The 27,490-nt window shown below is 31.8% G+C and overlaps 1 protein-coding gene and 1 long non-coding RNA gene across 2 annotated transcripts in view; both read left to right on the plus strand.

Annotated features, from left to right (window-relative positions):
* Positions 1-27,490, plus strand: part of LOC127721538 (WAP four-disulfide core domain protein 3-like) — a 59,076-nt gene that overhangs the window by 1,803 nt on the left and 29,783 nt on the right. The window lies entirely within an intron of this gene.
* On the plus strand, positions 3,641-5,950 carry LOC127721539 (uncharacterized). Its single transcript, XR_007991297.1, has 3 exons — positions 3,641-3,711; positions 4,861-4,969; positions 5,773-5,950. It is a non-coding gene; the product is annotated as an uncharacterized LOC127721539 (long non-coding RNA).

Here is a 27,490-nt window from a genome sequence, read left to right on the forward strand (position 1 = left end):
CAAACTTGTGTATCGTTTCTGTTGTATCAAATATTTAAACATGCACGTTTTGAATGTATTGATTCTTAAAATGAAAGTAAAACGACTAGTAGGTAAAGTAGACTTTCTAATATTCTGAGTATCATAAAACTTAAAACAGCATAAATGTGAATTCTTTATTATTCGTTGAATACATATTTTTTGTGTATTTTGTCGATACAGATGAACTACAATTTGAAATAATCAACAATTTACAAATGGTCTCGTTGCTAGTATGCAGACTTTGTCGATATAAAAAAACAACAAATATCTATGAAGTTAATCAATCTACAACAATATTAATAATTCAAATTTGATGCGACTGTCATACAAGTGAGAGGTTTAGCTAGATATAAACTAGGTTAAATCCACCATTTACTACATAGGAAAATGCCTGTACCAAGTCAGGAATATGACCGTTGTTATCCCATCGTTTGATGTGTTTGAGCTTTTGATTTTTACCATTTGATGAGGGACTTTCCTTTTTGAATTTTCCTCGGAGTTCAGTTTTTTTGTGATTTTACTTCAATTCAAATCAACCAATTGACATTTTTCTTTTTGAATTTTCTAAACTTTTAAAAAAATGATATTGTAGAAGCCTCGACCAGAGTGTCCTTCTACTCAAAAAAAGGTACAAAAGGAAGCCTGTCACGTGCACCAATGTAGTCATGATATGGAATGTACCCAAGGTTAGTTAATTCAGGTATTAAATATAAGTTAGCTACTAAGATCTAAATGCAGAACAACGACCATTTGAGGATTATGTAGTCGATTAAAAATCTGATTGAAACCGTCCATGATCGTCATTTTCAGGACATTTAAACCGATTTCAGTGTGGTTTTAAGGTTATCATTTGTGAGTTAATTCATGCTGGTGATTCAACTCAATCATTTGTGAGTTAATTCATACTGTTGATTCAACTCAATCATTTGTGAGTTAATTCATGCTGTTGATTCAACTCAATCATTTGTGAGTTAATTCATGCTATTGATTCAAATCAATTATTTGTGAGTTAATTCATGCTGTTGATTCAACTCAATCATTTGTGAGTTAATTCATGCTGTTGTTTCAACTCAATCATTATGTGTCGCTAGATTGGGGAAACAGAAAAGCATGCTTCGTTTCAGTGCATAGAAAAAAAGAAGAAGTAGTACGTTCATATCATGTAATCATTCATACAGTATAACCTGTGTTATCCGACACAATGGGGGACCAGAAAAAAATGTCAGATTAGACAACTGTCGGAATACTCAGGTTTATCTACAAGGATAGGCATATTTTCGGACGATGAAAATGTGTCGGCTAAAGCAGGATGTTAGAATATTCAGGTGTCGGATTAGGCAGGTTACACTGTATTTATATTTGGCAGCAAATTTTTTACGATGACCAGGACGATATCTGTTTTATCATGCTTAGTCCTAGCGTCTCCTTTTTAAGTTGTGATGAAGAATTCCATTGCTATAATCGTCTTTGAATCAATTGTATTAATGATATTGTTTCAGGTAAAATATGCTGTGTTGTTTTTTGTGGAATAGGATGTGCAGAACCAGTACAACCGAATGTGAGTTAACATAATGCAAACGAATTGAGTCCAATTTATCATCAATCTCTTTTAAAAGTCTATAAATCAGTTGTTTTGTTGAAAATCGGTTGTTAATTGTACGATTAAATGATTGTTTAATGCATGGTAACCAATAGGATTGCTCTACCAATAAGACAGTTGTGGCCTTAGTAAAATTTGCATGACGGGGAATGTTTGGTTTTCAATTACCTCTCACTCCGTGACTGGTATTGGCTAATAGCTATTGAAGTTGAACGCCATTGATGACTCTGAAGTAAACGAAAAGCACATTTACCCGGTCTAAATGAGAAGCTTAGTCGCTTTGATGAGTTTTGAGCAGATTATTATTCTATTTCTATAACAATAAAGGTAGAAAAAAATTAAGTTAGGTATTGAAAGGGCGGAACTTCTTTAAAATATTTAAAATTCTTCGATTGGATTCGAAATCGACTTATGATTTTGCTTCTCCAAATTTTCTTTAAATCAGTTTTATGGTCAAATAAATTGTGAATGGAAGTGTCACAGTGATCCTATGAGTTCGTTTACTGTCACCAGGCTTTGAAAGTAGATTTGTGGTTGGATTTCAATCTTTTCAAGCCGCATGTGGGTGGTTCTCATCGGGCATTTCCGCCAAAAAATGGGTCTCAAATGTATAGCCACGGATTTGTTTAGGTAGATTAACTGTACACCGTCATCCAGGATTGTAAAATAGCAGTATGAAATCAGTCTAGTTCTTTGCTTCAATCTGCAAACCTTAAGACGGAATGGCTTCATGTGTAAGATTGCTTACTAAAATAAAGACAAAATATTTGTATGATCTAAGAAGTAAGTAGAAATGTACCTTAAGTTTGATTGTGCTTTATTTGTAATAATGAAATCCGCCATATTAAGATATTTGCTTTATCACATAGTGTTCTCTAAATATCCGGAACAACAATTCTATCAATTGCCTTTTTTCATGATCTGTATTTTCATGGTGGATGTATATCTAATTTAATTGTTTCAGCTACCAAAATCCAGACATGGGGTTTGTCCACCAAATCCTAAAGGCGGGGATTCAAACTTTTGTATTCTTGTAAATGTGAGATATGACTGTGACGTAGACTCAGATTGTACAGGAAGTAGGTATACATATCACCATATTTCAGGATAATCCGAGCTAAAAAGCACCTCTCTTTCAAGCACCATCACCCAACAAAAGGAAACAAAAATAATTACAAACATGATATAATTTCATTCAAAAACATAAAATATTGTAGTAGTCTATTTCAGGTTATTATTAGGTCACAAATGCAATTTCATTTTGGTAGCACAAATTCTGGTATAAACCAGGACAAAACAACAACAGATTGATTGTGGACATGATTGATCTATATGACAGAAAAATAGTTTTCGTCTTAATTGAGACAATGCGGCAAATAACAAAATCAGTTTACATTTGAGGGAAAGAGTTCAGTTGTTTTTTACTCATTGTTGACTTTTGTTAGCTTAGAATTAATCATATAGTTGTATTAACTTTAATTTCAATTACACTATGGTTTATGTTATGTAATCACTGAAATAGTTTTAATGGCTAAACAGTGAGTATACTAAACAAAGTTTTACAGATGTCGAGAAGGACACAAGACTACCGGGGACACCTTAAATGACAGTGAAATCTTCCTGATCTTTCAATGTTTAAAAAAAAAATGATGAATGTTAGGTTATTCATTGATTTTAATACTAAATAACAACGAGATTTTTAATGGCTTTTTAAATGACATTTTGAGGTCTGCATACACATCAAAGATGAAATGTTTCTGGAAATCGTTTGACAAGGATCTTGATCAATACATAGAACGCTGTTTTATGTTTAGACCAAATTCATTGAAAGACAAGTAATGTTTATGGTCGTTTGTGCTGCCTATGATAGTCTTTGGCAATATATATTGTGAAGGTCTAGCTTGCCCTTGGTTAATGCACTGCATTTATGTTGTCTTTATATTGTCTGTCCTCCTTGGCATTTGGTATACGTATCTTTTTTAGAACATTTGGTAGCACACGTATTTAAGTTATCTTATATTTTCATTTAAGGAAATAAAAAATGTTGTGGAACACCATGTGGAGGACGAGCATGCACTAATCCTATAAAGGTATGTTACCTTTTTATAAGGTAAAGTTACAGTCTTTATAGTGTTAGACTGTTGTTGAACAACAAACACTGTATAAAATGTTAAAGAGTTTTGAAATTATCTAGTGTACATATTTCACACACACACACACACACACACACACACACACACACACACACACACACACACACACACACACACACACACACACACACACACACACACACACACACACACACACACACACACACACACACACACACACACACACACACACACACACACACACACACGAGTGTTATTGAATAAACAACAATTAGCACGTACGTTAGGAATCGAGTGTGCAGGAACAGAAAGAAACATAATCTTTAAAATTTTTCAAAACCATAGTAGGCCTATACATAACTGTAAAAGAGGTCTATATGAAAAATAAGGAGATGTGGTATGATTGCCAATGACACAAATGTTCAAATGAAGTGGATATAAGCAATTGATGGCAACCGTACGGCCTTCAACAATGAGAAAAACCCATATTGTTAAAGCTTTAAAGTCGGTTATAAAAGGTCCCGACATGAAAAATATGAATTAATTCAATTGAGAAAACCAACAACCTAAAGTAAAACAAAACGATGAACGAAAAACAAATATGACAACTATTGAAATACAGTCTCTTGTCTTTTGGCAGGCACATACATGATATGGCAGTTTTACATGTTTCCGTGCAACCAACACTCGCCCTAACCTCGAACAGAAATGAAACAACTATAAAATATGAACTAACTATAAAAATCAGTTGAAAACGGCTTAACTCGTCAGATCGATACAAAGCTGAAAAACAAGTAACAAAAACACTAGCCGAACTTAGCCGGGTATTGATACATCCACACAAGACATATCTGAGAATACTCGCGGTCTCTGACAGCTAGTTTCAAGCCAATAACAAATAATAACAAAATATGTCTAAGAATTAAATATCGATCAGTACACATCCAACATTTAATGGATTTAAGGTAAAGACGCCATTAACAGCCAGAAAAAAACATGACCTTGTGCAATGCCAAATAATAACACACTTTGATTGAGAATGTTCGAACTGAAGTTCCGTTATATTAATATAGATAATGAATATGGCATCATTCCTTAATCATGCTTTTTTAAAATTCTAAATAGGGTGATCGTACTGGATGTCCAACGTGTTTCAACAGCCAATCGAGTGCAGGTTGTCCCGCGTGCATACAATATCAGCAGCTGTGCAACTCAGACAAAGAGTGTAATCGAGGTCAGTGAATTGTACAAAAATCCATGACAAACTTTAAAAGTTTTGTTTGATGTACATTGTCCATAGTTGGCCTACCATAAACTTGACTGATATTGATAACCTTGATCTTGAGCTCAAGGACATTTGTCCTTTTACTTAGTAGACTTTCCTATTATGAAACTTAAAATTATTATATTCAACGTCAAAAGTATTGCTAGTTGTGTGAACAACATATGGAATTGATATGTTTTCAATGTCTAGCCCATTTTCTTGAACTTGTTTTTTCATCATCTGAAACAAGTAGATAACTTGTTGCTATTTAAAAGCATACTCATAGGAGGGTGTGTCGTAAGAACAAATGGTCTTGACTGGTCATTCTGTTGGTACAATATTACGTTATTTATCATGTTGGTTAAAAGAAGTGTGGTATGTTATCGTGACTTTTAACATCAGACCAGAGACTTTAATCATTTGTGTAGCGTATCAATTAGCTTTAAAAGAATATGTGTCGTCATATAGCGATATATCTGCCTTAAATTAAACCTTAAGAAAAACTGTTTAGTTCACGCAATAAACATACATTTGATTAGTTTTGTTCGATTAACGTCGCATGGAAAATTTTTCATGAATTTTCAGGATGAAACCTATGTTGATATCAAATATAACAATGTCATTTGCCGCGAGACAGTCCTCATTGGAGAAACAATAACCAAAATTCTCAAATAATTGCACTGCACATCCTGATAATAAAATCTTGAGAAAACACGGCATCCAAATTATTATTACTTCTGTGCTTGTCTTATTTGTATATTGTACTTTTTCAGGTCATCTTTGTTGTTTCAACCCTTCCTGTGGTACATCATGTAAAAGAAAATATGGTCGATAAATCATTCTTTATTGGTAACCAAAGAACCCACGAAAAATCTTACAACGGTTATGATGAGCTTATATTTCATTCTTTCGATTATGACTTAACTAATTGGGTCAATCATAGAAATAAAGAATGAATTAACCAGAATATGTATTTCATTTATACTTTGCAGTTAGTGAATGGTGTTAACTTCTCACTTATATCATACGTTTAATATAATTACACCATACATCATTGCACTAGACACCATATACCTTTTACAATTACATCATACATCATACACTTTCGCTTTAGTTAAAACATTGTTGTGACGTCATTCTATTGTTGTACCGGTTCTTTATTACAGTGATTGGACTATCATTTACCTATAAAAAACATAATATGTTACCTTTAACTGTCCAATATTTTTAAGAATAACCCTCCTCTTTCTTAAAAATATTGGACAGCTGAAGGTAGCATAATTGATTCTTACAGGTAAATTATGGCAAGCCGTTCTCGTCAAAACTATGTTTAAACCATTTTTCGAAAAATTTACACACTGAGAATTAAAAAAAACACTCTGAGATTAAAAAACCTAAAAACACACACTGAGAAATAAAAATTACACACTGAGATTTCATAAAAACCCACCGAGATTACAAAAAATGAAAAACCCACACTGAGAATTGAAAATTACACACTGAGAATTTAAAATTACACACTGAGAATTTAAAATTACACAATGAGATTTCAAAAAGACACACTGAGATGAAATAAACTGAAAAACACACACTGATAATTTGAAATAACACACTGAGAATTTAAAATTACACACTGATATTTGTGCGCACTTTCTATGCGCACATATCTAATTAGCATACTAAATCTGAATCTATTACAAGTTTAAACAACTAGGGGACAGAACTCGTTAGTCCTACAATTTGGCGCTAAATGTTTAATAAAAAACATTAAAAATACAACGTATAGAAAAACTACGTTATTAAAGATCAATAGAACAAGAAAAATACCCACTTACTCTCATTACAAAATATAACCAAATGGTGAAAAACTTTATTAAAATCATAAGAAAACATTGGAAATATCTGCAAAAATACAAACAATGCAAAAGACTTTTGATAAGGGACCATGCTTAAACAGTTTTAAGCAAAAAATCTCAACATACTGTAAGAAATAATCTGAATTATAGGCAACAAACTTATGAATATGAGTTAGCAAAAAAAGTTGTTAAGTCTTGAAATTTATTACGAATGTTGGTTGTAGGAACCGCATTTCATTATAATCACAAGAGTTCGGGAGACCAAGATATTAATCTCATGAATATTCATTAGTAATTTGCATATTAATCTCAGTGTGTATTTTTGAAATCTCATTGTGTATTTAACAATTCTCAGTGTGTGTTTTTCAATTTATTTCATCTCAGTGTGTCTTTTTAAAATCTCAGTGTGTAATTTAAGATTCTCAGTGTGTGTTTTTCATTTTTTTAAATCTCAGTGTGTAATTGTAAAATCTCAGTGTGTAATTTCGATTTCTCAGTGTGTTATTTTAGGTTCTGAAATCTCAGTGTGATTTTTTTAATTCTCAGTGTGTAATTTTATCGGAAACATGGTTTAAATATAGTTTTGACGAGAACGGCTTGCCATTGTTAATGATCGTTCAAGTACTGAAAAAAATCATTTAATTCACACAATTTGTAAATTCATATTTGAAAAAATACAACGAAAGAACAAATGGCCATTACACAAAAACATTTTATTAAAGTCACCTTCCAATACAATAATTTTGTCATTCATCAAGACGGTTTCTTGAAGAAAAAAACACTTTCAAATAGATTTTAACACTGCCAATACTTATTTCACAGCAATTTTGGGTTGTTTCCTTTAACACCAGTTAAGTTGATAATGCTCGTTGTAAAAATTGACCTCTGGTGTTGCTCTCATTCTTCCAAACATAATTTTCAGCTACAATTAAAATGAAAAAGTAAAATAAATTAATGCTTCTAACGCTTGATAGATCATGCCGCAATACAAGGACCACAAGTAAAATAATTTTATTATCACAATCAGTTTGATTGTTCATCTGAAGTAAATGTTTCACCAAGTGTTGATGTGCAAGCCACACATTGTTCCTTGGACAAAATAACTAATCAAGAATTTGATTAATGACCTAAACCTTACTCTGTGTACAAAGTGCATATCGAGAACTTGCTTCATGAACTAGGGGAATACAATAGTTTTCATAATTTTCAGGTGTTGGCGTTGATTTAGAAGTAATATAATGCAAAGCTTCGCTTATCAACGACGATGAATATGTGAAGCAAAATAGAAGACCACATTACCGCAGCTTTAACTGTTAAACGAATCAATCAAGTGTCCGATTCGCACTTTGTTCGTAGTGATCGTTTTTTTTAAACCGATGTACTCTCTTGAAACTAAATAAACGTAGGTGCTATATTTAATCATATGTTTGTTAAATAAGTTTTAGACAGTTTGTAATTGTGTTTTGTAAACTTGAATATAAAACCCTTTCCTGCATTGAATTGATTGAAAAAGGGGGTTACAGTAATAAAAGTATCTTTACTATTATATAACATCAAAATACGAATTACATTTGTTTCTTTCCTATGTATATTCCAAACAGTTTAGTCACTTTACTTTGTGATTTCAGATCTCAGAGGTAAAATTGATTGAATGTAGACTTACATTGCTTTGTTTTGAAAGAAAAAAAAAAGAAAGCGTTATTTGCAAAGGAAAATCGAGAGACAAAATTATATTTTGGAAACATAAAAAAAACCACAAGGGACATCAATACGCATATAAACGGAAAAAAAAGAGCGACACGAACCTTGCAAAAAAAAAAAAAAAAACAGAAAAAGGGGGATATCCAGGTTGTACGGTTTGGATAAACAAAACCGTCTCTTGCAAGACAACCGCCGAGAATACATAATTTTTGGTGAACGAGGAAGAAAAGAGAGGGCCTTCGTTATACTGTCATACGGGAAAATTGTTTTTATTTTTTTCATGTATAGTAGGTGAATATAAGTCTGATCGATTTATTGATCTCCGGACATTTTAGGGCGATGGCTTTAGATATAATAACTATATTAATTCATTTTTATAAATAACAGTTCTAACATTTGGATCATAACTCTTGTAAAATTCTTTAAAAAAATACAAGATGGGAAAATTCCGATAAACAACAAGAGAATTTAAATTGATTGCACGCTTGTTATCTCTTCCATTGTGCTCATTCCTATATTTTATAATGTTATATTTGAAACAAAATCGACTGCAGTGCACTTGATATGGTTGAATCTTTTTCTTCAACGTGAATCTGTCTTCAACTTTCAAGCCTCATATGTTTTTTTTCATTCACCTAATGAGAAATACAACCTCAGAAGGAATAAGGAAGTAATAGTAGAGGATTACATTTTAAAATATGTATGTATATAAGTTGCCATTATTTCCTGCTATAACTTTATCCTCTTCGTTGTCCGCACTAAAATCTGATATATCTGAATACACATTTGATTTTAATCCAAAGTTTGAAACAACACAATCACTGATTTCTACATCACTTTCTTCCTTTTATGCATTAATAATATACTTTCATGATCTTTATCCATTTTGAGACACCAAACGCATGTAAAGCTATTAACGGGAAATATATAAAGTAGCCCTAGCGCACGCAAAAAGCATGATACACATACACTGGGTCTTCATGTACATATAGCTTTACATGTTGTTTACCTTCAACTCTACTTATTTTGTCTAATGTTTGAGTTGAGCTACTTTTAAAGGGGTCACCATGTAGGATAATGTAAATAATAAAGTTTATCTTAAAACAATTTACACACTTGAAGAAAAAAAATCTTAACAAATGTTTGCATTTGTTTGCTTTTTTCACCTTTTTTTACCTTAATTTTTTAAGTAAGATAAGGAGAGAGAGAGAGAGAGAGAGAGAGAGAGAGAGAGAGAGAGAGAGAGAGAGAGATTGAACAGTTAAATGTGTTATTACCCTTGAAAGACGGATTTTTTCCATTTTCCAACATTATATCACATTTTAGTGCCACAGTAAGCCGTTCTAACGTATTTTTTGGGAGAAAACTTACTTCTTAGAAGGGTCGTAAAAGAGTCAGGTGCATATGCACATAATATGGGAATTTGCCTTTTATCGATAACCAAAAAAATAGAATATTGTAGCTAGCACGTTGACTTTTTACCAATTTTTGCGAAACAAGGGGAATAATGAGCTAAACGCACGAGACCACATGCAATGAGTTGTTTATATGATCATCATTATCATCATAATCATGTACCACATGAAGGTTTGAAGCAACAAGGCTGACCTTAAAAAATAATGCTATGAGAATAAATCTTTTTTTCAAGCATAAGAAAGAAAAGAGCAAAAGACTTTGTACCCATCTCTTAATTGAATAAACATAAAACATAAAAATTAGATTCAAAATAAAAGTTTTGCTTAAAGTACTTCCATGGATCAAATTGTTTAGTAAATATTCCTCGATTATCACTTTATACTTTTTTACGGTATCCGTCCTACTTCATGACTGAGCATTCTCCAGTTCATATCACTACATGTCAACAAAACGTTAACATGCACATTTAGTTTCAAGAAAAACGTAAGTGTTATAAGAATATCATCATAACGCCGGTTTCGCAACTTCAACTCTTGCAGTTAGTTGCGCGCAAAAAAAACATAGATTCGACCTAGCATATTGTTATTTAAAGTTAGCATGTGTATGCTCAATACATCATTATATTGTCTTAATTAACGCATAACGTTTTTGTAAATCTGTAATATATGACAAAGAGAGGTGAAGGATACCAAAGGGATATTCAAACTCATAAGTCGAAATTAGTACACTGAACACAACATAAAAAACTAAGGAGTGGGCAACACGAACCCCACCAAAAACTGGGGCTGATCTCAGGTGCTCGGGAAGGACTGAGCTTCAAAAGCTATCAAACAGAGTCACGTGGATTAAATCACCAATATGTCATCGTACATCAAATGAGCAAACACCGTATAGTCGGCTATTAATAGCACTAACTCTAAAAAACTGGGAATTGTCAACGACATGATTAACGACAAAACAATAAACGAATAACGAGCAAACCAACGACAACCACTGAATTGCAGACTCTTGATTTGGGAGAGGCACATATAGAATCTTGAGTGTTAATTATGTTTGTGAGTGCACAACCACCACCACCCCTCTCCCCCCGCCATCCCCCTTTAACCTCGAACAGTGATGTAACACTACAACATAAGAACAAACTGTAAAAATCAGTTGATGATGGCACGACTCATCCGCTTGGCACGGAGCACAATAAAAAAACTAACATTAAGACTAAGGATATCAAGTATGGCGACCTCAGAGTTTTCCCCGTTACTGAAAGCTATTTCAAAGCCATTACCACGTGACCAAAACAAACGAATAAATAATTCATGTTAATCCAGACTAGAGAATCAATCGGTAAACATCAAACGGATATGATGTAAAGACGCTTTAAACAGTCTGAGAAAAACATGATAGTGTGCAACGCCATAATATATAATCATAATATCAACGGGATAGTAGGACAATACATTTTTCATAAGTTTATAGCAATTCATAATTAGTTATGCTTTAATTTTTCAACACAAAATCAACGTAAGTACCAATAATAAAAAAAATATATTAAATTATCCTACTGGGGAGTGACATTAATATTTTTTAAGAAAAAATGCAACAAAAGGTTTAATGAGTTACCATGAATCGTATCTGAATTATAAGACTTTTATTAGATATTTCCGAAAAATTCAGGATGTAACATCCAGTTTTAAACCAGTAACAGATAGGTAAAAACTGTGAACAGCAAAATCGATCAATTATACAATTATACAAGACCAACAACCATGATCAATAACTGTAACTATCGGTTGACTTCTTGTAGGAATTATTGCCCTTAAATAATCAGTTTTCACTAAATTTGGAAATTTTGCCAATTATCTTGAAAACTATGATATATATGTATAAGCTGTTGACAGCAAAAATTATCAGCTGTACAAGATGAGCAAACACATACGAATAAGCGTTATTGTCAAATGACTCCTTATAGCAGTTATTGCCCTTAAAAGACGATTTATGCTACTAATTTATAAGTATTTCCTTTTAATCTTGATAAAAACTAGATAGTTCGAAACTTTTAATTGCAAAAATGATCAATATATAAGATCAATAAGAATACCAATGACAGAACCCAATGGTTGTCCCCTTATAGAAATAATTGCCCATTATTTCAATTTATTTTAGATGAGGTGAGCGATTTGGCTATTTAAAAGCTTCTTGTTTACCATTATCGTTAAATATTTTAAAAAAGGGGATATTTTCTCATATTTCATATTCAAATCTACATTTATGCATTATTGATACATACTAGTATATGACATTTACTCTAACGTGTTGTTCTAGTAAAGGATGAAAACAAGAAGAATATTGCAGCTAACTTTTCTAAAGTTGTCGTTAATTTATTTCCAAGGGAAACCATATAAAAAATAATTCCCTGGGAAACTATAAGATTTACGGTGCAAAATATCGGAAATACTTACGCGCAAATATTACCATCTTACTTTCTTTTTCCCTGGGAAACTTTTCATGAATACCAGTTGAATATGTATATTATCTATTTCTGGAAATCATTCGTTTACGTTAAAAATATATTTTTTTGCGCAAAAAAGGAATTCTATATGAGATATTCCTGTATCACTGATTTTTCGTGCAAATCTCTGAAATTTAACTTTCAATGCTTAGATGATTTCTATATCTAATATTAAATCATGTTCAGAAATCTATGCATTTTCTTACATTGAGTATGGAGGAAAGTCGCATTTCTATTGTTTCCCACACAAAGCACTTTCCCTTTAAAAATTATATATTTTGCTAACAAAAAAGACGTAGTTTATTTGTGAATATTTTTTCAAAAGTGTCAATTACCATTTTCCAGTTCGTTATAATATTCGTTTTTAGGTATCCCTCTGAAATGATGAACTTTTCCCATACAAACAGCTAAATTTCAGTAGCAGTGCTAAATCAAAATTTGAATTTTTATACATTCAATTTTTTTTCAATCACATTTTATTGTTTTCCCTTAGATTATGTTTATTCTATATTTTTCCTGGATAATTTTCAAATAACCCTTACAAAAACTTTTAAACACAGATGCTCTATTGTTTAAAGCTGTCAGTTATGCTAAATATATAAAAGAAGATGTGGTATAAATGTCAATTAGACAACTCTTCACAAGAGACCAAATGACACAGAAATTAACAACTATAGGTTACCGTACGACCTTCAACAATGAGCAAAGCACATACCGCATAGTCAGCTAGAAAAGGCCCCGAAATGACAAATGTTAAACAATTCAAACGAGAAAACTAACGGCTAAACTAAGACTAAAACAATCATAATTCTTGAACCAAGACATCACATGATATAATATTGTTTGTAAGTATCCACTCAAATGAAAGTACTAAACCAGTTGCTTGATTTTCATAAGTAATTCTTAATCATGTTGGTAAATGTCAGTATCTGTCCTATCTTATATTTGGATAACAATTTAAAATGTATTGTTGCGGGGTTTTTTTTTCTCTAGGGAATTTATTCATTGATGAAAAATGAAAATAAATAGTTTTTTGATAAAATTATTTTCTAGTTGTTAGTTTCAAAGGGAAACTAGTCAGTGGTAATTTATGAAAATGTATTGTTTCTCGGGGAAATGTTTGTATTGTAGCTTGTTTTCTGGGAGAAACTAGTCAGGAGTAACATATTAATATGTATTGTTTCCAAAGGCAATGTTTTTGTTGTCTGATTCCAGGGGAAGTGATACATGTTCTACTATTAATTTCCCTTTGAGACAGAAAACAAAAACGATTACTTAAGAAACAAAAGAGGGACGAAAGATACCAGAGGGACAGTCAAACTCATAGATCGAAAACAAACTGACAACGCCATGGCCAAAAATAAAAAGACAAACAGACAAATAATAGTACAGATGACACAACATAGAAAACTAAAGACTAAGCAACACGAACCCCACCAAAAACAATATATGTTCATCTATTACTCATAATTATTTATTATTTTTATAATTTTTATTATTTTTTTTATAGATAGAAAATCTATTCTATTATTTATACCAGATTTAATTGTATCAACCAAAATGCCAAAATCAAACCAATCATCTGTAAAATTTGGTTATTGGAATATAGGTGGCTTATTTTCAAAGGGCATGAATAAAGCAGAGGATCCCCTTTTTCTGAAACATGTAGAGAATTACGACATTGTTTTTTTAGTCGTAACTCATGTGGGATATAATTCCCAAATACACAATATTGGTAAATTCCATTATCATCCAATATGTAGAAAATTATCAAATAATAACCGTCATTTTGGGGGTATAGCAATTCTACAGAAAAGTCATGTTAAACCTCATGTCAAAATATTGATTAACAGTAATCCAGATTATCAATGGATTAAATTAGAAAAATCCTTTTTTTGGATTTAAAAGTGACCTATTTATTTGTGTACTGTACAACCCCCCTGTTACGTCCAAATATACCCAAGAACTCTCTTCTGATATTTTTGAATGCATAGAAAAAGATATCTTTCAGTATAAGAAAATGGGTGAAATTTTGTTATGTGGAGATTTTAATGCCAGAATAGGCTCTGAAAATGACTTTATAGTAAACGATGATTCAAAATTTACTCCAATTTTTGATACATACCCAACTGACAAAAACATTATGACAAGAAAAAGTCGAGACCAAAAAATTGATCAAAGAGGCAAAGAAGTTTTGGATTTTTGCATTAGTAAACAAATAAGAATTTTAAATGGCAGAGTTCTTGGTGATACATTTGGTAATTTTACTTGCTATACCCCCAATGGCGCAAGTGTGGTTGATTATGTTGCTGTGTCGGAAGAAATTCTTGAAAATGTACTGTGTTTTAAAGTATCCAGATTTATTCCCACATTATCTGATTGTCATTGTAAACTTGAGTGGGAATTATCTGCAAAATATTGTGTTCCTGGAAAAAATGATATTCCAATCCAGTTGAAAAATATGACACCTTATTATATCTGGACTGACTGTTAAAATTTCAAGAAACACTTTCTTCAGATACACTACAAAACTACATACTAGAATTCAACAACAGCACAATTCAATTTACTCAGACATCAGTAGATGAAGCATCATCAAAACTTTCAAACATCTTTTTATCAGCAGCAAATCTATCACTTAAACGACCTTTACAAAAACACACAAAGAAACAAAAAAACAAAAAGTGGTTTGACGCAAGTTTACAACAAGGTCAAACTAACTTGCGTAATTATGGAAAAATTTATTCAAGATTTCCATATGATCCAATTATCAAAAATCACTTTTATAAACTGAATCGTGAATACTCCAAACTAAGGAAATATAAATACAAACAATACAAACAATCATTGATTAGTCAGCTGGACTCCTTGCACGAAGAGAATCCAAAACTGTATTGGAACTTAATTAATGAACTACAGGAAAAAAACGAAACACAAAAAAAATGTGGAGTACAACCATCAACTTTGATATCACATTTCCAAAAGTTGTATCAACTGAAAGGTGAATTTCAAAGTAGATATACAGAGCTATGTGAAAAACTGAAACAGTTAGAAAACTCAAAATGTTTCAACGAGTTGGACTCCGTTACAACTGAGTCTGAAATATCCAAAGCCATTTCACTCTTAAAATGCAATAAATCATCAGGCTTGGATAACATTAGTAATAATATGATAAAGAATGAACAGACTGTCCTTTTAAAAAGTTTTCAACAGATGTTTAATATTGTCTGTCTTCAGGTATATACCCAACATCTTGGGCTGAAGGTTATATTACACCAATTTTTAAAATCAACGATACAAGTGACCCAAACAATTACAGAGGAATAACAATAACAAGTGCAATTGGAAAGCTTTTTAATAGAATATTAAGTCTAAGACTGGACAAATTTCTTCAGGAACATAATATTATACATGATAGTCAAATTGGATTCACAAGGAAAGCCAGAACTGCAGATCATATGTTTATTTTAAACTGTCTTATTAACAAATACTGTAATTCAAAAGAAGGTAGACTGTTTGCCTGTTTTGTTGATTTTCAGAAGGCTTTTGATACTGTTATACATACAGGGATCAAGATTAAACTACTAGATATTGGGGTTGGGTCTTATTTTTATAACATTATTAAAAGTATGTATGAAATTAGCAAATCATGTGTCAAAATTCAAAATCAAGTAAGTGATTTTTTCCCATTAGATATTGGAGTCAAACAAGGTGACAACCTCAGTCCTGATTTATTCAAGATATTCATAAATGATTTGCCCAGATATTTGTCAAATACTAGAGACCCAGTTAATGTCAATGACAAAGATCTACATTGTTTAATGTATGCGGATGATATTGTTTTATTATCTACATCAGCTGAAGGACTACGAGAAAAGCTGGGAATGCTTGATAAGTTTTGCAAAGATTGGTGTCTCAATGTGAATACTAATTAGACAAAGGTTCTGATTTTCAACAAGGCAGGCAGACATGTAAAACAGATATTTACATTTCAGAATATAAATCTGGAATGTGTTTCAAAATACAAATACCTAGGTTTATATTTAAGCTCATCTGGTTCATTCAGTTATGCTCAAAATGAACTATACAAAAAATCCTTGAAAGCTTATTTCAAATTAAGGAAAGATCTGTTATCACTTAATCCTGATGTAAAAACAAGTATTCATGTTTTTGACCACACTGTAAAACCTATTTTATTATATGGTAGTGAAATATGGGGGATGTTTAATTCTCTTTCCTCTAAATGTAAGAAGGAAGATATATCTTTTGAAAAATTATATTCAGGTTTACCCTGTGAGAAACTTCATATAAAATTTTGTAAATTTATACTTGGGGTACACAAGAAAACAACAAATGCTGCCGTGTTATCTGAACTTGGAAGATTTCCAATATATTTTGATATTATAAAAGGAATGTTATTGTACTGGTATAGATTAGAGAATTTAGGTAATAATTTTCCTCTATTAAAAGAGGCATATACCCAATCAAAGACACTACATCACATGAATATAACATCATGGTATGGTTCAATAAATGTTTTATTTTAAATACTTGGTATTTACTATACAAATGCCATAAATGCTCCATTTTGTGAATCCTTATACAATTTAAGAAATATATACAAACCAAGCTATCAATATTGTTTATTAGCTGTTGGAAAAAACAAATAGATAAATTTTCAGACAGTAAACTGAAAACCTACCTTTTATATAAAACAAATTTTGGTTTTGAAAAATATCTAACATTGATCAAGAATTTTGAACTTAGAAGAAGTTTTACTAAATTACGTGTATCTTCTCATAGATCACAAATAGAATTAGGTAGATATCAGGGTATTCCCCGAATTAACAGAATATGTAATAAATGTTCTTCCAATACTGTCGAAGATGAGGCTCATTTTCTATTTGATTGTAACAAATTTGAGGATGATAGAAATTGTATGTTAGCTAGTATTGCAAATTATAATTCTTATTTTAATCATATGAGCAGTCAAAGCAAAATTATCTGGTTATTTAGTGTAGAAAATGTTGAGTTACTTAAAATAATATGTAATTTTATATACAAACATCTTCCTTAGTGAAGATTAGTTAAAGGAAATCTATGCGTGTATATACATTTAATTTGACATAGAAAATTATATTCATCTGAATATCACAAACATACTAACCGATTAAAAAAAAAATAATTGTTGGAAAATATTATTTATTCAAATGTTCTCTTATATCCTTGAGGCATCGTCCCCTGGTATCAACTGCATTCAAGTTACCTATGATGCTTCCTTGTTTGCTTTTGATACAGGTAGGAAAGAGACATTTACACACATTTTACATGCCTATGGCCCATAAGGTATCGCCTCCTGGTGTCAGCTGCCTTTAGGAAACCATAATACTTTCCGATTTACTGCTGACACAGGATGAGTCATGGACATGCTTAATTTCTACTTTCTTTTTGGCTAATTATTATATGTTTAATTGATCCAACTTTTTGTGTACTATACATATATGGATATCTATTTTTCTTTTTTCTTTTTGGGCTGCTTGTTTGTTATCTATATCAACCACACTTGCAATAAAATGCATTAGTATTAAAACAATACATACTATAGAGTCTTTATCTACGTATACTTTAAGAACTTAAATAGTTCTCGTTAAACTTCTTTTTTATCTCATTGTTTGTATTGTTTTATGAAAAATTATTGATGTTGTAATGTTTATGCCCTTTGGGGCCCATAATTGGAAATAAAAATATCTTATCTTATCTTATCTTATCTTATCATAATAAGTTATTCCATTAAACAAAACACACAAAAAGTCCCTTGGAAAAAAAAATTAATTCATCAATATTTAGATGATGTGTTTCTTATAGTCCCTCGGTTTTAGTTTGTAATGCGGATTTGTTTTCTCTCAATCAATTTATGACTTTTGAACAGTGGTATACTACTGTTGTCGTTATTTAGGTTCCACAGGAAACAAACAATCGAAAACATATTACCTTGTGAAGAATACATTTTCATCTATTTTCCCTGAATATTTTCCCTGTGACACTAACAACCAACAACATTTCCATGTGAAACAACAAAGATTATTAAAGTATTGTCACTGATTAGTTTCTCCGGAAACCAATAAGCATAACAAAAAACATTTCCTTATAGCAGTTATTGTCCTTAAATCGATTCGTTTTTATAATTTTTTGGGTAGTTGCTATTAATTTTGAAAAATGAAATAAATGATTAGAAAATTTTAATTTTAAAAATATTCAGTATATAAGATCAATAAGAATGCCAATATGACAGAAAACACTGAATGTCCCCTTAAAGAAGTAACTGTCCTGAATTACGAACCTTTTTTTTTTCGTTTATTATTTCAATTCTTTACAGGTGAGGGATTCAGGCTTGTAGGAGCCTGGTGTTTACAATAATCGTTCAATTTGAAAAAAAGTCGATTTGTTTTTCTCTTTGATATCTAATATAAGAAAATTTACAGATCTAACTGATGTTTAGACAAGTTGTATGTAAAGAATGTACACAGCCATGTATCACCATTACTGTTGGTGATCCAATGGGGAAATCTGTTGTACACTGGTTCAGACGTACTTATATATATAAAACAACGCAAGTGAGGGATGGAAACATATTTACAGATCTGTATTGCAAGCCCACAGACAAACATCAATATCTATCTCCATTGAGTTGTCACCCTAAACATTGCACCAAGAGCATTCCCTACAGCCAGGCCATACGAATAAAAAGGATTTGCTCCACCAACGATATTGCAAAAAAACGACTACAAGAACTTCGCGGTCACCTAAAACATCGGGGCTACAAAAGAAAAGACATTGATAAAGGTTTTTCTCGTGCTAACAACATCAGCCGAGATGAACTTTTACAATATAAAGTCAAAAAGGTCAACAGGAGGGTGCCTTTTGTGTTGACTTACCATCCAAAATTTGACAACTTATCTCACCTAATCCGCGAAAATTGGAAAGAAATCGAAAAACATCCTAAACTATCCAAAATCTTTCCCGAGCCACCTGTACTGGCTTTCCGTAGGCCCAAAAGCCTTAAAGACTTGCTGGTGAGAGCTGATCTATCCTCTCAAGCAGGCTCTTCGTCTGTGGGCTCTTGCAAGGGTTGCGGAAACAAACGATGTCTGACTTGCAAACAAATACTGGTTACCCAGACTTTTAACAGTCACTCCACTGGTACAGAATACACCATATTTTGCAATGTTAATTGCAAGACTACAAATGTTGTGTATCTCCTACAGTGTAAATGTGGTAAACAGTATGTTGGCGAGTCAGAACAGCCGTTTCACAAACGAATGAACGGTCATCGTAGCGACTACCAATGCAAGCCAGACCTCCCTCTCAGTCGACATTTGAGATCCCCTGGCCACACTAAGACAGATCTCAATCGACTGACCATTACAATCATTGACCACAACTCTGCTTGGTCTAGGGAGGATAGACTCACTCGGGAAAGATTTTGGATAAGAAAATTAACAACTTTGGCACCAAATGGGATAAATGAAAAGATGTAGTTCTACTCCATGCAGTGCTTCACATTTGGGTTATATTGCTTATTACTACAGTCTCTGTTTCTATTTCTTTACCTTACTCATCTCTAAAATCTGTTGAATATACCAATTTAAATTGCTTAATTTTTTGAGGGATGTAAAAGTACCAAGCCACGTTCAACTGGTTAACCTTTATTATCATATTTTAACGGCCGTTTGTTTGCGATGTTTAAATACGCAGACTCTGTTGTAACTACTCTACCGTTGTCAAATTTGAAATATTTACAAATTTAGATCGTTCAGTGCTGTTTATTTGGAATTCTTATTGACGCAATCGTTCTTGTAACATCATAAATGTCGTCACCATTAAAGCTTTAGAATTGTGCTAGTTCATATCGCACATTATTATTTTTATTTAAAGCATATATTTGAACTCTCTGTTGTAATTAGTCATATAACCTATGTCGTGTTTAACACATATTTAGAATTGTGCAAGCGTCTTACCTGATGTTCGGTTTGACTTTTTTATTGTATAAATTTCAAGATTGTTATAGTTTAGTCTAAGTAGACTGATATATGATTCATTCAACATCACAATCATATTTACTGATGAAGGATATCTGTTATCCGAAATATTTATAAATAATTACATTTATAGTTCCTTTTTTTGTTATTGGTGTTGTTGTGTACACTTTTTAGGCGTTTATATAATTTATTTATTGTGTACATGTATCGTTACTCGTAACGATCCAGCGCCCTCGTGGGAAAAATCGTTGACTATTATTCAGACGTTTTATATATATATATATATATGAACGCGGACCTCTACGAAGACATTTTTATTCGTTCATTTGTAATAAACTTGGTTGCAATAGCAAATAAAAAAAATACAAATTACTTTTCACACATCATATGTATTACTTTATATTCTTTTATTTAAATTTTAGCTTAATGAATCACATAAGTGCAGAATAAAGTGATGCAATTTATTTGTAATTAGTCATTTTAAAGGCCCCAAGTTAAGTCATTTTTTAGAATTTAGATATAGTCAGAATTAGAATACTTAAACTTTTTGTGTTTGTGGAATGCAGCTATTGTTTCAATCTAATACAAATAATAAGCCGCCATAATATTTCAGTACTTTTTGTACACCAGGATAATTTGTTTTTCATAAAATATGCTGAATTTTAGGGAAAATATACTAAATTTTTGTACGCGTTGTCTAAAATGCAAATATTTCTTCTCATATTTGAAATAATGCAACGTCAATTGCAATCAGTCGTTATAATGCCTTTTGATAACTAATTTTGAATAAAATGTGAATAAATGATCGAAGGATAAATATGCATAATCTTTTGTTTTTGTTGAATAAAATGCAATAATTTCTTTATTTGAATGGAAACTATTGACCGCCATTGGATTTTGTAATTTTTATAGTTAACAATTGGTTATTTTTTTTATTAAGGTAAAAGAATATCAGAAAAAATATACTATAATGTTGTTCGCATTGATTAAAATTACCAAAATTTCTTATTTTTAAAAGAAAACGCAGCAATTTTATTTGTAATTTGTTATTTTAATGGCAGCGATTGAGATAATTTTTTTTAAACAATTTCAAGACTATAAGGATACAAAACTTTAAAATATTTTGAGAATAATACACTTAAATTTTCAATAATTGATCATTTCATTTTATTTCCCAGAGTATTTTCGGAAAGTTATAAAATCAAAATCGCGACATAAACACCGTTTTAGAACTCTCCGGGTTTTAAAATATATAACCTAAATAAAAACGAAAATGACCATTCTTTAATGATAATATTTAAATTTAGGTGTTATATGTATATTTTTTTTCGTTTAAATTCATTAAACTTTGCTAAATAATTAATGAAAAAAATGTTGATCAGTTGTACTTGAACGTTTCGTATTTTACATGTCGCCAATTTAATTAAACTGAACGAAACAAAGATTCCGTAATTGGTTTTAGTTTATCATGTGACGTAGTAGAGTTCAACCCATCAGTCCTATCCGTCCGATTCGTCCGATCAGTCAATTACTTCTACTATAAGTCTGGCGGATTGGTGACGTGAGTTTGACGCGAACTTGACTGATCGAAGACTGATCGATGACCGCTGATTGATCGCTAAAACAGTAACGCATAAGGTTGCAAGTACTGTACAATTTAACAGAGAAACATGCCATATAAATACAATTACAATAGTTGGGGCAAACAAATGCAGTACAATATTTTAAAATGAAGTACAAAGGGCATCATTCCTAAATCATGTTATTTTTTTTTAATTATAAACAGGGTGATCGTACTGGATGTCCAGCGTGTTCCAACAGCCAACCGGGTCCTGGTTGTCCGGTGTGCATTCAATATCAGCAACTGTGCAACTCAGACAAAGAGTGCAATCGAGGTTAGTAAATTGTACTAAGAATCCATAACATCCATAAACTTGTTAATGAACAACAAAAAATGGATTGACCCAAAAAGCTACGAATGTTCATGTATTAATCTTTTTTCTCTAAACTTTAGTTCCTTTTTTCTTTGTAAAACTATTTGGAAGGAGTATTTTGTCCGGAAAGTTTTTTTGCGTCAGTTAAGATGGGTAAACTTTAATTGGTTTAGTCTTCAACGTTTCGCACTTGTATGACTCTATAACTATTTTGATCTGAGCGTCACTGATGAGTCTTATGTAGACGAGACGCCATCTGGCGTATTAAATTTTAATTCTTTTACCTTTGATAATTAATCAGCTTGAAAAATACATCCTCATATAGAGTTATATCTATCTTAAATTAAGAAAAACTGTTTAGTTCACGCAACTGACATATGTTATATAATAAAATGTATACAATGTTTTAAGTAAATTAAGTTTGAAAAGACAAGACAAAAGAAACATATATTTGAATCGTTTTGCGCGATAAACGTTGCATGTGAATTATTTCTTGCCTATTCAAAAAATTGTAAATAATTGCAATGCACATCCTTGTATTTGAATCTTTAAAAAACAGGGCATCCAAATTCAATATTACATGTACTTCGGGGCCTACCTTATTTGTATATTGTAATTTTTCAGGTCATCTTTGTTGTTTCAACCCTTCCTGTGGTACATCGTGTAAAAGAACATATGGTCGATGAATCATTGTTTTAGTAACCAAAGAACCAATTAGAATCTCACAACGATTATGTTGAGCTTATATTTCGTTTATTCAATTACGACATTTCTTATTGGGTCAATTATAACAATAAAGAATGAATAAACCATAATATGTGATTTATCAATGTTTTACAGTTAACACCATTCTCCATATACCATACACTTTATAAAATTACACCGTACACAATACATCATACATTATTCTCCATATACACTACAATTTATACAATTACACCGTACACTTTACACCATATACTATACACATTATACTATTAATTTATAAACCATTTAATACCGTATACAATTACCCAATTCACCGTTCCACGTATACAAGTACACCATACACCAAACACCTAATACAACCACACTATACACCACACACCATTATCCATACACCATAAAACCTATATAATTACACCACACATCATTGCACTATACATGTTTTTCAATTTTTGTTTTTTTAGATAAGTCGTTAATTTCCTCGCTTTAATTGGTTTATATTTTTCATTTGGGACATTGCGATCTGGGTTTTTCTCATTATTAAAGGAAGTGCCCTATTATTTCTGACCTTCTACAATGTTTGGTATATGATGGTAGGTTGTCTCATTGGCAAACATATCACATCTTCATATTTGTATATAAAAGAAATAAGATTCACAAGTAAAAGATGGACGAAAGATACCAGAGGGACAGTCAAACTTATAGATCGAAAACAAACTGACAACGCCATGGCCAAAAATAAAAAGACAAACAGACAAATAATAGTACAGATGACACAACATAGAAAACTAAAGACTATGAAACACGAACCCCACCAAAAACTGGGGGTGATCTCAGGTGCTCCGGAAGGGTAAGCAGATCCTGATCCACATGTGGCACCCGTCGTGTTGCTTATGTTATTACAAATTCGGTAAATAGTCTAATTCGGTTAGTCACATTCGTGAAAAGGGAAGGGTATTGTAGTTACGACATAAGGAACATATCCGATATCATCTGTGAAACGGTTATTCCATAACGGTCAACCAACTCGTGATGGCGTCCGTAAAATTTACGAAGGGATGATTTTTACGATTTGTTCTCGAAATCGTTATCTTTCCTACATTTAAACATCCAGGGTTTAGCTCCTAAGATAGATCTAATTACAGCTGAATATGAAAAATTCGATATATGAGCATTTACTGATTATTGGTTAAATAGTAGTCATACTGACGATTTAATAAACTTGTTAAACTTTCATAGTCCTTTCCGTCGCGACAGGGACCCTCAAAAACTGGGAGGGGGAGTGGTAGTGTATGTTAAAAATAATTTGAATGTACGACGTCGCCCTGATTTAGAAATTGACGAGCTTGAAGCCATCTGGTTATACTTTAAAGTACAAAACAAAAACATTTTATTTGGTATTTTTTACATTCCCACAAATAGTGGACACAAAACATGGGATAAAGTTGAAACAAGCTTACATGTAGAATAAGATACGGCCTTAAATGACAATAAAGATAATATTATAGTCTCAGGGGACTTCAATCAAAATATCTCTAATTCTAAAGTCAAAGCTCTACTAAACCGGTTCAGCCTAACCCAAATGATAGATGAACCAACACATTTTACCGAAAATTCTACTTCACTGATAGACCTAATAATGACAAGTAACGTAATGAGATTTCGTACTGTAGTGTTGGCCAACCGTTGACAGACCAAATTCGACATCACTGTACAGTTATTGGCTTTTTAAACTTCTTAAAAACTCCACTAAAAGCTTTTAAACGTAAAATATGTTATATGACAAAGGCGATTATGATATATTTAGAAATACACTAAGTGAAGCGGACTAAGACACGTTAATAACATCCGACAGTGTAGACGCTGTATCCCCAATAAAATTATTACAGTTCGAAAAAACAGCCCTGTCTGGCTAAAAAATGATATTGAAAAAATAATTAGGAAAAAAAAAATAGAATTCACAGAAAGGCAAACAAATTTAATAAACAATCTGACTTGAATAAATTTAAAAAAATAAGAAACAGAGTCACTGGATTTGTTTGAAAATTTAAAGAAGATTACAGTAATAACCTTATAAACAAAATTATGAATGGTAATCCGTCTAACACAAACTGGTGGAAAACAGTTAAACAATTTTCTGGTATTAAACCTAGCGATAATGGTATACCACCTATTGAACGAAAAAGAACATTAATCTTTGATGATATTGAAAAAGCAAATGAATTTAACTCTTACTTTGCTTCACAATCTAATTTAGACGACGTAGAGGCCAATAATCTAAGTAACCTTAACGATGCTACTAACAACTTAAACGAAACTAAATTAAATGAAACAGAAATTGAGGATGCCTTGAATGTTCTAAATCCTTCTAAAGCATCTGGATTTGACATGTTAAATCCAAGGTTATTAAAAGAAGCTTCATCGGTCATAAAATATCCTCTTTGCAAATTATTTAATATGTCGTTAAGGAAAGCTAAATTTCCGAGCCAATGGAAAAAAGCTTATGTCATATCTGTCTTTGAAAATAGTTCACCAAACGAAGTTACAAATTACCGACCTATATCTCTTCTCAGTGTCTTATCAAAATGCATGGGACGCTGTATTTATAAAAATACGTATAATTACCTCAGACAGATAAATATTCTAACGCAAAACCAGTCCGGCTTCACCAGGGGGGACTCTGCTGTAAATCAGTTAGTAGACATTTCGAATGATTTTGGTAAAGCTTTGGATAGTAGCAAAGAAATACGGGTTGTGTTCTGTGACATAAGTAAGGCGTTTGATAGAGTTTGGCATAAAGGTCTTCTAATTACATTGCAGAGATACGGTATATCTGGAAACTTACTTAAATGGATAGAAAATTATTTGAATGGAAGGTCTCAAAGATCAGTTATAAATGGTTCAAATTCTGATTGGTTATCTACTAATGCTGGCGTTCCACAAGCTTCTATATTAGGTCCCCTTTTGTTTTTGTATTTATTAATGACATAGTCACTGATATCAAAGCCCAAATTAAGCTTTTTCCTGACGATACAAGTCTATATTTAACTATTGATAATCCAATAGAAGCTGCTGAAGTTCTAAATAGCGATTTGAATAAAATAAATGAATGGTCCCAGAAATGGCTTGTAAAATTCAACCCTAAGAAAACTGAAACCATGACTATTTCCAGTAAAATGCAAAACCACCTTTAAAAATGAATAACAAAGCACTACATGTAGTCGAAAAGCACAAGCATTTAGGAGTCTATGTTTCTAATATTGGTTCATGGAATGTACATGTTGATTATATTGTACAGAAATCTTACAAAAGACTCAATATATTAAGGAAAATAAAACACACTTTAGATAAAATGACCCTGGAAAAAATATATATTTCGTTTATAAGACCTATCATTGAATATGCTGATGTTATCTGGGATTCAGGAAATCAATCTTTAATGAATAAACTCGAAAAAATCCTGTTGGACGCCGCTCGTATAGTTACAGGGGGGGGGGACTAAGCTCACAAGTACGTCGATGTTACTAGTATATAAAGAAACACAATGGGAGAAACTTTCAGATCGGAGAAGAAACCACAAATTAATACTGATTCATTAAATTATAAATAATAAAACCCCAAATTATTTGCAAGAGCTATTGCCTGGCTATGTCAGTGGTCGACATGACCACAGTACAAGACAAAGTAATGATCTATTAGAGGTCAAATTACGTACAAAACTTTATTCAGATTATTACCTTCCGTCATCCATCAATTTGTGAAATCATCCAAGTCAGGAAAATGGCCATTGTTATATTATAGTTCGTTTCTTTGTGTGTTACATTTTAATGTTGTGTTTTTGTTGTGTCGTTGTTCTCCTCTTATATTTGATGCGTTTCCCTCAGTTTTAGTTTGTAACCCGGATTTGTTTTTATCTCTATCGATTTATGAGTTTCGAACAGCGGTATACTACTGTTGCCTTTATTTACCATAAAGTGTTAGAAATTGTGAATCTCTCTCTGTATTTCAGAAACAAATTTGTAATCAGAATGATCAAGTCCCTTTATACTTTTATGTTGGATGTCGAAAAGGCCAAATTCTTCACGCGCGACTAAGAATGAATAGTAGTTCCTTAAACTGTCACTTGTTTCCAAGAAACTTAGTTTCTTCTCCTAAATGTCGCTGTGGTGACTTAGAAATTAGTTCACATTTTTTATTATTTTGTCCATTTTATTCGGCCATAAGACAAGAAATGATAATATCATTTGGAAGCCTAAAATTAACGGTATCAATGTACACCGAATTACTATTAAATGGTTCAAATATGATTTCAAATGAAGAAAACAGTTTATTTC

The sequence above is a fragment of the Mytilus californianus genome, unplaced genomic scaffold (assembly GCF_021869535.1).
Source record: "Mytilus californianus isolate M0D057914Y unplaced genomic scaffold, xbMytCali1.0.p SCAF_12, whole genome shotgun sequence".
In the NCBI taxonomy this organism is placed as follows: domain Eukaryota; kingdom Metazoa; phylum Mollusca; class Bivalvia; order Mytilida; family Mytilidae; genus Mytilus; species Mytilus californianus.